Here is a 13949-nt window from a genome sequence, read left to right as displayed (position 1 = left end):
CTTGGAATATGGCATGAGGGTGAATGGCTGAAGAGAGATTTCACTCAGCCATTCTATGGTTGAGTGGAAGGTTGTAGTCCCATCCTGGGTTTGGATTTTACATTATCAATACAAGTTTATTTCTCCTTGTATTTCTATTAGTATTATAATGGTTTATATGTGGATCATATGGTTGTGATTTCCTTGGTATTTCTATTTCTATTATGTTGGTTATGTATATTTCTTATGACAGTAGTTGTGTATGGATCTCATCATGTGTTTACTTGTAAATGAATGAATAATATATCTATGATCTAATGGATTAAATTGTAGCTAATGTGTTGAGGAATCTATGCTTCTTAGTGATTATCAGATGAGTATTAGACCCCTATGCTTAGATTTTTTGTTTACACCTGTAGATTACATATTTGTGATATGTTTGACAAAATGCCTGTCATGTCTAGTAGGGGTCCATTCAAGGGCTTGTTCAAGTATTTTCATTTACATCATTATTTCACTGTTATCTTTTTGTTATGAAGGTATCATTCAATTCTGGGTAATGACACGGGCTCTGTGCCTAAAAACGTGGCTCAAATCCTGGGTACACTAGCACAACACTAAAAAAATAGTCCTTGGATGTTGTCATGCCTTGTCATGAGAGCATCCAGAGTCTGCTGGACACTATTAGACCCATAGCATGGGAGCATCCAGAGGTCAAGAGGCATAAAACCTCAATGCGACCCAAGGGTTGGTTACAGAATTGTTGGAATGGTTTGTAGGGGTCTTGTAGCTAATGTGGAAGGTGTGTATGCTATGTTTCCATCAATTAGATTTCCTTAAGGTCAGCTAGGAGGTTGAATCCAATAATAGTATCCTCTTGTCACATGTTTACCTTTGTTGGAATGTTACTTGGGTAGATGTGGGAGGAGGGTGTTACAGTCTGAGTACTTACCTAAGCCCCAGAATATTCAGCAGCCAGCTTCTCAAAAGGATAAGGAGAATTGGAAATGAAAATTTGAAAAAAGGATGCAATGTGGACTTTCTCTATCCACACATAATCAAGAGAACAGATGGTATGTGGATAGTGGTTGTTCCAAACATATGACTAGGGATAAGAGAATTTTTTTGTTGCTAAAAGAAACAGACAGAGGAAACAATGTCACTTTCGGCAACAATGCCCCAAGAGGAATTAAGGGTAAAGGCATAGCCAGTATGGATCGAAAGACGAAAGCTCAAAATGTGTTGTACATGGAAGGTCTCAAGCACAACTTGATTAGTGTAAGTTAGATGTGTGATAATGGCTTTAACCTGAATTTTTGATCCAAGGGTTGTGAGATCCGAAATGAGAAAGATGGAAAGCTGGTGGGAAAAACTATCAGAATTCACAACAATGTATATGTGTTTGATGCGTCTAGAGTAAAATAATATTTAAGAAAAATGAATGAACCACGGTTGTGCCACAAGAGACTCGGTCATATGAATTTTCACTGTTTTATAAGAGTCGGGAATTTGGGAGTGGTGGGAGGTTTTCTAAGATTGACAATGTGTGATAATTCAATCTGCAAGTCATGTCAATTTGGTAAGCAAGCTAGAACTCATTTCAAGTCAAAAGAGTTCTCTCCATCTATACCACTAGAGATAATTCACTTAGATTTTTGTGGCCCAACTTGAGCAAAAACCCCAAGAGGAGAAAGTTATTTTATGTTTCTCCTTGATGATTTTATTAGGGCCACTTGGATCGTGATCTTAAAATCAAAATCAAAAGCATTTAAGATTTTTTTTTTAAATTTATAGCTCAAGTAGAAAATGAGAAATACTTAAAGATCAAATTCTTAAGATCAAATAGAGGAGGAGAATACACTTCAAGAAAGTTTTAAGAACTATGTGAAGAGAATGGCATTAGAAGGCAGTATTCAGTGGCTAGAACTACACAAAAAATGGAGTAGTTGAGAGAAAGAACAGAACAATCTAGGAAATGGCCAAAGCTACGTTGGATGAAGGAGATGCATCCCACATATTTTTGGGAGAAGCAGCACAAGAAACACTCTACCTATCAAACATAACTCAACTCAGGCCTAATAGTAATAAAACTCCCTATCATTTGTGGAAGGGAAAACCTACATCAATTAAACACTTCAAGGTGTTTGGGAGCAAATGCTTTATCAAAAGGAATGATAAAAATCCAGGAAAGTTTGTATCTTGTGTTCATGAGGGTATATTAATCGGAAACTCTGCTTGAGGTAAAGGATATAAGTGTTAAAAAAACAGATAAAGAAGGTTGAGGATTGCATTGATGTAATAGTAGATGAAATAGCTTCACAACCTAAGTCCTCTAAAGGAAATATGAAATCAGATGGAGAAGAAAATTTAGACATGAAGCCCTTAGATCAAGAAGAAATGGATTCATGTAATGAAGATGAGGAAACAGGAACAACTCCAAGGCCATAAACACCTTCCAGGTATGTATATAATGAACATCCTGAGAGTTAGATTCTCTAAGATCAAATACATGGTGTGTTTGGTCAGTTCAATGTCCTTGAATAGGAAACCATAAGTTATCAACCAGGGTGTGTATACTGATGAAGTATATGTGCACAATATGTGCTTAGAATTTGTTTTAGTAGGTCGTTATGTATTTTTCAAGGTCTAGTCCTAGGATGGAGGTGATGTTTGTTAATTGTATTAATGTTGTAATACTTAAGGATGTTGATTAAGTTTCCTAGGAATTAATCACTATTCAATCAGTTTGTGGATGATGTGAGGGTGATTTTACTTATGTTAGGTTGTTGGGATTTGATTTTAAATATCTTTGTTGCAGCTCCTAATTCTCTAAGTGCAAAATGGAATCTTACTCTAGCAGCTATGAAGGAATACTATTGAACTCAATTGTTTTAGGAGAAGTCTTCTCGCTTGTTCAATTTCTTCTCAAACAATGTAATCCAAGCAACATCTATGAATTAAACACACCTCAGTTATACTAGATAATAAGCAAAGGAAATAACTATGCAGTACCAGATATAAAGCAAAGTAAACAACAGCCTAATCTACGTATAAATCAAAGTAGATTTCTTATGCAGATAACAATTTGAAATCATTATACAACATGATCACACTAAATAAAGCAATTGAATAATTGAAGGAAATTAGATTGTATTTGATTAAACCTGCCACTATTTGCAGGGGCACTCCACATAGTATTTTAGAGCATCAAATCAATACAATTATTGCACACAAAAACCAAATTCATTCACATGAAAGTCACAAATTGTTCATAAAACATATCATTTGGTGTGGACCCAAATAACAGTGTGGCCATTAACTTTATAGCATGTCTCTTGCATAACTGTATGAGAATCCTAAGCCTAATATCTCTTAACCCTATCTAAACTTATACCGTGAAACCATCGTTTTGCTATTTCGAAAGCAAAATGATAAGGTTTTAGTTGATCTCGGCTCTGTTCTGCATTAATCCACTGGTTGACTCGAAGTTTGACCGCGATCTCCTGCGCGAATATTTTCGAGTGGATAGGAAGGTATCCATGAGGGAGTCGTCTTATATCCATCTACACCTTTTGTTGCTGAACTGGAACTCTAGAACCTCACGAACAATGAAGGAAGCTATGGAATCCTGGACTAGCTGTGGAAACAGGTTGATTTAGTAGCTAATTACAACTTTAACTAAAAGAATAGGGTATACAAATGAATATGAACAAGAAAACATACTAATGCATACCTTCATCAAAACCTTATAGATATGGCTTTATTAAGTGGTAAATATATATGAAAAAAGAGAGGATTATTGGGCAAAAGGACGTCACAATAGGACAATCTTTAGGCTCTACATTCCCCCAGACTGGAGATGTTGTATGTCCTCATACACTTCTTCCTTGTCTTTTGCTTGTGTCTCTTGTTTGTTATATCCACTTTTCACTGTTTTCTTCTTTTTAGTAGAGATTGGAATTCTAGGCTTCCTCATTAGGATTTTGTACTTTAAACTGATTATCTCTCTGTGCATAATTCTATTCTCTTTCTTCAGTTTCTTGTTTTTCTTATACCACAAGCTTAGATGTAGGATTGGATTGTCTCTCTTGGAGATTTGTATCTCACTTTGTGTCTTCAGGGCTTGATTTTCATTTTTAATATACCAATTCAGTGTTTCTAGTTCAAATATCTCCTGCTTCAAGATGTTTGAGGATGATTTTTCATTCATATGGTTGCTTCCTTCTCCAGGGCTCTATATTGTCTCCTTTGTTGTTGTTTCCTTCCTCTCTAGTGATTCTATGTAGTCATATATTTCCTGCGATGCAGGATCAATACTTGGACTATGTATCGGGCTTCCTAGAGGTGAACTATAAGGTTGTGGTGATGATCTTGGTGACCCTTTTGGAGAATCCCCAGGGCTTCCAATTGGCTCATCCTCTATTGGCTCAATCTCTGTCAGAGTGTTTTCTGTTGGCTCCTCTTCAATCGGCTCATTTTCCTCCAGGTTGATGTATTCTGTAGTTTTTGGGGTTGTTTGTTGAGTCGTGCTCAACCTTGTGCTCCTTCTCAACCCTGGGGTTTGTATTTTCTACACTTTCCTCCTCTTATTCTTTGATTTTCTTGTTAGAGGAGAGGTTTCAATTTGCGGGAGTTCTTCTTTTCCTAGGCTAGCTTTCTTTCTTCTAGGGTTTCCCCTCTTCATTCTTTGCAAAATATTTACTATAGGTAGGTCTTCTTCTATTACCTCTGTCTGAGTTTGAGGTGCCTGTTACTTTGTCATTTCTATGGTTCTTTTTCTCCCCCTGAGGGCCCTACTGCTACTTGGTTTTTCTAGGGATTTTTCCTCAAAATGATTACTTATCAAGAAACTTTCCCAGCCATCCCCTATACTTCGAAGGTGAAATTCGACCAATATTTTCAACAGACCATGATGGTACATGGTGTTTTCTATGCATTGAACTTTCTTCTGAACATTTGTAGCCATTTTCCTGAGGCTATTCAAGAGAAAATAGGGGAGGTTCATCTGATGATCCTCCAGGAAGTGCATCATCATTCTAACATGATAAAAGTACATTTCTCCAAACCTACCCTCACAAGTGATAAACTTCTGAAGCACAAGAAATAAGTTTCTCCATTTATTTTTAAGAGCAGAGCTTGGAATACCTTTTTTGTAGACAGTTGTGTCCATGCTTGGATTCTTAAGGGAAACCCCCCAGTCTTCTCTATCAATCCCTCTGTTTTTAAACCATTTTTATCCATGCCTTGGAAACTCAGTGGCCTCAGCAATCATAGAATCCACTACTCTAAGCTTGATGTCCCCAATTTCGGCCTCCATTCCATCAAAGGAATGTGAAAATGTCTTGGTTACCTCTATGGAAACCACTAAACTTCTCAATGAACTGCGGTCATTGTCTTCTTTGTAGCAGCTCCCTAGTTTGTGGGTACCCCTCTAGGAATTTCTTCCCTGCTGGCTCAGTCCGAATAATTACCCCGATGATGAAGGATGCTTTACCTCAAATATTGGCTACCTTGACAGGAAAATGGGATGGTCGGGTTTGTTGGCTGGCGGAAAGATGGTTTGATTGTGAAAGAATAGAGGAGTGTAGGAATAGGGAAGAATGGATGGGTTATCAAGAGGATTGTGGAAATGGATTCGACCATTAGGCGCATTCAAACTTATGATTTGATAATTAATTTGGCATATTTAGCACAAGGTTGTGACATGACCTTTAGAGTGGTGGCATATGATATTTCGTTAGACGGCCATTACCCTTAGGTTATAATGATTGCACTTTAGTATTGTATTTCCTTACTCATACATGCTATATATATTTCCCTATTGTTAAATTAAAGAAACACATACCTTTAATTTTCTGTTGCTAACCTCATTTTTTGTCCTTTGATCTTTTGCAGGTGCATCGTTGTGAACTGTCCTTTAATCGAGAGCATCAAGCATTCTTAAAATTATTAGGCTACAGAAATTTTTTGGCTGCGGAAACTTGTCCAAGCTACAGAAAATTGGACGAGCTGCGGAAAGTTGTTGTTTCTGTAGCTTAAGAGAAAGAAAACTTTAGTAGATGAACTTTATTATACATATATTTTTTTTTGAAAAGAAAATTTGAAGTGCCAATAAATTGGTTTTCACTTTAAATTTTCAGTATAAACATGTCAACAACATGTTGGTTTTCATGTTTATATATATATATATATATATATATATATATAGAGAGAGAGAGAGAGAGAGAGAGAGAGAGAGAGATGCATATATACACATATAATTTATTCAATATATATATATATATATATATATATATATATATATATATATATATATATATATATATATATATATATATATATATTCTTTTTTTTTAAGAAACAAACTGAATGAAAATTTCTAAGGTGGAAAAGAAGAAGAATTCTTCTTGACCATCTTTAGTTCTAAATTATCCTGAAATATTTTGACAAATTCCTCTCTTGTTAATGGCTTCTGGTAAAGCTAGATTTGATGTCCATTTACTAATAGGGGACTTCTTTCTTCATCAATAGTCCTGATTCTAACTGCACCATTATCAAATATATTCTCAACCTCATAAGGTCCAAGCCAATGGGTTTGGAATTTTCCTTGAAATTTTTTTAATTTTGAATCAAAGAGAAATGCCCAATCTCTTGGATGAAACTTCCTTTTTTTAATGTACTTATCATGCCATCTTGACCTCTGTTGTTGCACTAAGCTGGTGCTCTGAAAGGCTTCTTGTCTCATCTCATCGATCTCATTTAATTGTGTCATCCTTTGTTGTTAGGCTTCTGATAAGTCAAGATCTAATTGGACAGCTGTCTTATAGATCTGGATCTGGAATTCTATTGGAAGTAAGACTTGCTTCCCATAAACAAGTTCATAGGGAGTATGTCTTGTAGTATTCATCCACGTAGTCCTATAGGCCCATAAGGCTTCTGGAATTTTTTCCACCTAGTCTTTCCTGTGTAGATGCATAATCTTTGTGGATGATATGGAGTTGAATTTCGATGTTTTATCTTGTATTGGTCCAAAATCTTCTGCACTAGTCTAGATATGAATTGTGTCCCTTGATCTGTTACAATTTCTCTTCGCACACCAAAATGAGTAAAAATATCCTCAAAAATAAATGAAACTACAGTATTTCAGTAGCAAAAGGAAGTGCTTTAGCTTCTACCCATTTAGTGACATAATCAGTACATATCAAAATATACTTATTTTTCTTTGAAGGTGGGTTGATTGGTCCAACAAAATATAGTGCCCATTTCTCAAATGGTTCAACAAGTACCTGTGGTTGAAATGGCATCTCATTTGAAGGAGTAGGTTTTCCCATTCTCTGACAACTGTCACATCTCTTAACATATTCTTTGGTTTCCTTAAAAATGGAAGGCCAATAATATCCTAAAAGCAATATTTTGTAAGTGGTTCTCTTGTCAGAAAAATGTCCTCCACATGGCTCATCATGGCAAGCTTTTGGTATCTCTGGTATTTCATCATCCTGAACACATCTTCTGATGATGAGGTTTGGTCCTGTCTTATACAATTCTTCATTTATCCAAGAGTAGGATGTGCTATTGTGGACTATTCTTCTTTTTTCTCTAGGAGTTAAATGAAATGGTATTTTTCCTGTGGCCAAATAGTTAGCAATATCTGCATACCAAGGTGATTTAGTAGATACTGCAAAAAGATATTCATCAATAAATTTATCTTCTATGGGTCGGTCATTGTTTTCATTTTGTATTCTAGATAGAAAGTTAGCAATTGTGTTTTGTTTTCATGGCATATCTAGAATGGTTATGTTAAATTCTTGTAAAAGTAGCAACCATCTGGTTATTCTTCCATTAGTGACTAGTTTATTCATTAAGTATCTAATGGCAGAATGGTCTGTGTGGACAAAAGTTTCGTAGCCAGTTATATAATGTCTAAATTTATTAATGGCATGAATCACAACTAAGAACTCCTGCTTGGTTACAGTATAATTTAACTCTGCAGGGGTTAAAATTTTAATGGTATAATAAATGGCATAAGGAGTGAGATATTTTTGTCTCTGAAGCATCTATTAAGATATGGAGAAACAATTTCCAATTAGGTCCTATTAAGATGGGTGCTTCAAAAATTATCTTTTTCAATGTTTCAAAGGCAACTTGACATTCGGAATCCCAACTGAATTCACAGTCTTTTGTAAATAATTTAAAGAGTGGGGATGCAATTTTTGTGAAGTTTTCTATAAATATTCTATAATATCCAATAAAACCAAAAAAACTGCTGACATCCTTTTGAAAACTTGGCACTGATAACTTGGAAATGAATTCCACCTTAGATGAGTCTACCTTAATTCCATCTCTGGAAATATGGTGACCTAAAACAATTCCTTCATTAAACATAATGAAACATTTTTCATGGCTTAATGAGAGGTTTGTTTTTTGAAATCTTATTAAAAATTTCTCCAGGTTCCCTAGTGCTTCATTGAAATAATCCCCATAGACTGTGAAATCATCCATGTATAAGGTCAAAGAAAATGCCAAGGACTACCCTTTGGAATGTTGCAGGAGCATTACATAACCCACAGGGAAGTACCCGGTAAGCATAAGTTTCCCATGGACAAGTGAATGTGGTTTTATCTTGATCTTTAGGGGCCACCTAAATCTGGTTGTATCCATTGAACCTGTCCAAGAAGGAAAAATATATTTTTCCTGCTAAAGTATCTAAGACCTAGACTATGAAAGGTAGCGGAAAGTGGTCTTTTAATGTTTCTTTATTCAATTCCCTTTAATCGATTCATACTCTCCATTTTCCATTATTTTTAGGGACGATTACTAGGGGTGAAACCCATTAACAATAAGATATTGGATAAATGGAATTTACATTTAATAATTTCTGCAATTCTTGGTTTACAATTTCTTTTAGATTTGGGTTCATTCTTCGTGGAGGTTGTCTAACTGGTCTTGCATTTTGTTCAATGTAGATATGATGTATGCAAGTTTTAGGATCAATCCCTCTCATGTCAGTATATTCCCATGCAAAAGCAGAAGAATGTTTCTGTAAAATTTCTATCAATTGTTTCTTTTGAATGTCTTCCAAGTTTTCATTGATATTTAAAGTTTTTTCTGGAAAGATTTCTATCTAGGAATTCCCAAATTTTTCCATGGAAAACAATGATACTTGTTTAGAGGAGAGATATTCATTTTGACTATGCTCATAATGTGAGGAAGATTCATTATTTTCTAACAGATTTAAAAGTTTATCTTCCTCTTTTACTTGTTCAGTGACAAAAATAGGTTGTATGTCTTCTCCATCTTCTATCCATTCTTCAGTTTCTGTATCTATTGTTTTTCTTATAGGGGGTATAATGTAAATTTATTTTTAGAATTTCCATCTGAGATAAACATATCACCTGACCTACAACTGATGAAAGCATTTGTTGTAGCCAACCAAGGTCTTCCTAGAATTAAGGGATGACCTCCTAGATTGTTCTTGGGTGTTAAGACCATGAAATCAATAGGATATTCCCAAGAATCTAAGGATACACAAACATCCTCTAACACACCATCTGGTTTAATAACAAATATATCTGCTAATTGCAACAAATTTGGTGTGTATTGAAGATTGGGAAGCCTAAGTGTGTCCATAGCTTGTTTGCTCATTATGTTTATGGCTGCCCCTAGGTCAATTAGTGTGTTTTGTATTTCAGTTCCATTGATGTGAATTTTTACAATGGGGCTTCCTGGGTCTAGATATTTTTGAATTTTCATCTTCCTCATCATAATGCTTGCAATTTTTCTGACTAACTGAATTCTTTTTATATATTTTATTTTTCTTCCTGATCGTTGTGTACTTAATTCCTTAATTGTTTTTGCAAAAATTGGTATTTCTTTTATGGCTTGCAATAAAGGAATCTTAATACAGACATTTCTCAATTCATCCATCATATTATAATCAGGAAAGATAATTTGTTTCTCTACTCCTTCATTGATTTTTAATATTTCTAGGAAAGGTGGTTTAACTGATATTGAAGGTTGTTCTATGATAGGATCATTTATTGGAATTTCTTCTATTTGTCTAGTTTTTTTTTGTGGGAGAGAGGTCTCTCCTTCTTCTGACTGATTCTTATGTTTTTGAAGATCTCATTTTGTTTTCTGAATGACAACAGGAGGTTTTCTTGGTAATACCCTTCCAGACCTTAATTGAACATTGTTTATGTCTAGTGGGGTTATTACATAAGTTTGAGGATTCTAACCCTCCATGTTGTATACTGGTTGTTGTGGTACCTTATTATTAGGATTTGGAAGTGGTTGAGCGGGTAGTTAATTTGATTTTTGTGGAAATGGTAGGGAAAGTTGCAGGTTTTGACTCTGTAATAGGACTTGTGGCAATTGATTGGTTTGAGGAATTTGATTGGACAGGGTTAAGAATTGTGGTGGAATGTAAGATGGAAAGTATTGTTGATATTGAACATAGGCTCCATAAGGATTTTTCCATCCTTGATTCCAAGGTTGTGATTTTGGCAGAGGCCAAGGCTACCAAGCTGGATTCCAATTACTTTGTGAAGATTGAGCAAATTGTTGTGGTCTAAATCCTTGTGGTTGATTTGGTTGGGAGTTTTTCCATGGTATTTTAGCTAAAACGTAGAGAGGGTCTACTGGTTCTGAGATTCCTTAGTCATTGAATACAGCCTTGAGATCTGGAAAGAATGGACATTCCTTTGTATCATGATTATTTGCACATATGACATAGGTTTCTATGACTTTTGAGTCTAAGCGATATTCTCTTAGAGCATGTTTCTTCCGACATTTGGGACAGAAGATAGATAATGCAACGTTTTCAGAATTTTTCTTGTTTTTTATTTTAAGGGTGTCTATTTGTTCACTTAAGCCCCCTAAAATATATGTTTTAAAGGTGTCAAGCAGATTTCCTATTTCTACCCTACTAATTGTTCCAGTTGTAGACTTGTTTATTCTTGATAAGAGAGGGTCTCTAGGACTCTTTCCAACTCTTGCTTTTCCCCTTGAGATGTGTACACACAAATCACAAATATCTGCAAATGGGAGTTGGGAGATATCTCCTTTTCCTGTTAGGTTAAGTAGATCGATCCATTCATCTTTAACGACTCTGAGTAAAATATCTTTTAAGGTTTCTTCATCCAAATTATCCATTTTTTCTGTTTTAACATTATAAACAAATCTTTCTACCAAGCCTTCAAGATTCTCATCTTCTTTCTGTGTCATTTTGAAGACTTCCTCTTTAAGGTTACTAGGCATACAATAGTCTTTGTACTTGCCCAAGAAAGCCTCCTTCATTTGTGCCCATGTTGTTATGGAATGCACTCCTAGACTCATGAACCATTTTAATGCTAAGTCTTTTAATGTGGCAGGAAATAATTTAAACTTTTGAGCATCATGCAGATAGTCATATGTTCTGCATAATACTTCAAATTTGAAGAGAAATGTCTTTGGATCTTCGTTTCTTTTCCCATGGAAATTAGGAAGAATAGAGGGTGATATATTTTTCATTGTGAGGGTTGTATCTTCATTAAGAATAGGGAATCCTGAAAGATCTTGATTCCCCCTGCCTCTACCCGCTCCTCTACCTCTACCGATTCCTCTTCCTCTTCCTCCAATCCTATCCTTTTCACCATGGAAATTATGTACTTATCCTTCTTCTTCAGCCATGATAGATTCTTCGAAGCTAAGATAGTGTTCTTCTAATCTTTCTGGTTCCTCTATCAATGGTTGTTCAGAATAAGTTTCCAATCCCTCCTCTTCACTAGGAATTTCTAATTCTTCTCCCACGATTTGTTCACCAATGGGGGACAGAAAGATTACTCCTGTGGTTGGGGATGTAGGATTTTCTTCAATTACAACTTCAGTAGAGGAAGTAGGTGAAGTTTTGGGTTGAATTTCTAATCTTGAGACTTCAGGAATTCTTTGTTGACCCCTAAATTGAATTTGGGTTTCAATGGGTGGTGTTGAATCTCAAAATTGTGGTGGAGTGAGTGGATTTGTGGGAATTAAAATTTTTCCTCGTCCTACAAATCTACCCCTAGAATCTCTATCCCTACGCATGTCATGTTTTTAAATTAATGATGGTTTTGTTTGTTGTTTTTTTTTATGGCTTCTAATTATACTTCCCCAGCAATGGTGCCAAAATGTTTGGTCAATTAAATGTCCTTGAATTGGCAATCATAAATTGTCAACCAAGGTGTGTAGACTGATGAAGTATAGGTGCACAATATGTGCTTAGAAGTTTTTTTAGTAGGTCGTTATGTATCTGTCAAGGTCTAGTCCTAGGATGGAGGTGATGTTTGTTAATTGTATTAATGTTGTAATTCTTAAGGATGTTGATTAAGTTTCCTAGGAATTAATCACTATTCAATTAGTTTGTGGATGATATGAGGGTGATTTTAATTATGTTAGGTTGTTAGGATTTGATTTTAAATCTCTTTGCTACAGCTCCTAATTCTCTAAGTGCAAAATAGAATCTTACGCTAGAAGCTATGAAGGAATACTGTTGAACTCAATTGTTTTAGGAGAAGTCTTCTCGCTTGTTCAATTTCTACTCAAACAATCTAATCCAAGCAACATCTATGAATTGAACACACTTCAATTATATTGGATAATAAGAAAAGGAAATAATTGTGCAGTACCAGTTATAAAGCAATGTAAACAACAACCTAATCTAGTTATAAATCAAAGTAGAGTTCTTATGTAGATAACAATTTGAAATCATTATACAGCATAATCACACAAAACAAAGCAATTGAATAATTGAAGTAAATCATATTGTATTTTATTAAAACATGGCACTTTTTGTAGGAGCCCTCCACATAGCAGTTCAAAGATTCAAATTAGTACAATGCTTGCACACAGACACCAAATTCATTCACACAAAAATAACAAATTGTTTAGAAAACATATCATTCAGTGTGCACCCAAATAACAGTGCGGCCATTAACTTTATAGCATGTCTCTTGCATAAGTATATGAGAATCCTAAGCCTAATATCTCTTAACCCTATCTAAGCTTATATCGTGAAACTATCGTTTATTTCGAAAGAAAAACAATAAGGTTTTAGCTGATCTCGGCTCTACACTGCGTTAATCTGGCGATTGACTTAGAGTTTGACCACGATCTCCTGTGCCTCATTTAGAAAAAAGTTTCGAGTGGATAGGAAGGTATACATGAGGGAGTCATCTTCTATCCATCCACACCTTTCGTTGCTGAATTGGAACTCTAGAACCTTGCGAACAATGAAGGCAGCTACGGAATCTTGGACTAGCTGTGGAAACAGGCTGATTTGGTAGCTAATTACAACTTTAATTAAAACAATAGAGTATACAACTGAATATGAACAAGAAAACATACTAATGCATAACTTCATCAAAACCTTGTAGATATGGCTTTATTAAGTGGTAAATATATATGAAACAAGAGAGGATTATTGGGCAAAAGGATGTCACAGTAGGACAATCTTTAGACTCTACATGATGTTCAGAGCAGGAGGAAACGTTTTGGCAGTTCAAGTTGTGAAAATATTGCTCTGTTGTCTTAGATTAAGCCTAGAAGTTTCATCCAGGCAAGTGAGGACAAATTATGGGTGAGAGCTATGAATGAAGAACTTGACAAAATTGAAAAGAATGACAATTGGGAGCTTGTTCCTAGACCCAAAGACAAAAATGTCATTGGAACCAAATGGGTTTTCAAAAACAAGCCAAATGAGCAGGGTCAAGTAATTAGGAACAAGGTTCGATTGGTCTGCAAAGGGTATGCCCAGATAGAAGGGGTAGACTTTGAGGAAACCTTTTCACCAGTAGAGAGACTAGAAGATATCATAATGTTTCTTTCCTTTACTAGTCATAAAAATATCAAGTTCCATTTCTTAAGGGAATAGGTTGTAGCCAAAGTTGTTAGACTTGAATATGTGGCCACTAAATACCAACTTGTAGATATCTTTACTAAGCCACTAGCAAGATAAC

Source organism: Pinus tabuliformis, chromosome 3_1 (genome assembly GCF_031772625.1).
Source record: "Pinus tabuliformis cultivar Carrire ecotype Pingquan chromosome 3_1, CPIR1, whole genome shotgun sequence".
Classification (NCBI taxonomy): Eukaryota; Viridiplantae; Streptophyta; class Pinopsida; order Pinales; family Pinaceae; genus Pinus; species Pinus tabuliformis.
The sequence above is the reverse complement of the archived record's forward strand: the minus strand, read 5'-3'. Positions refer to the sequence as shown.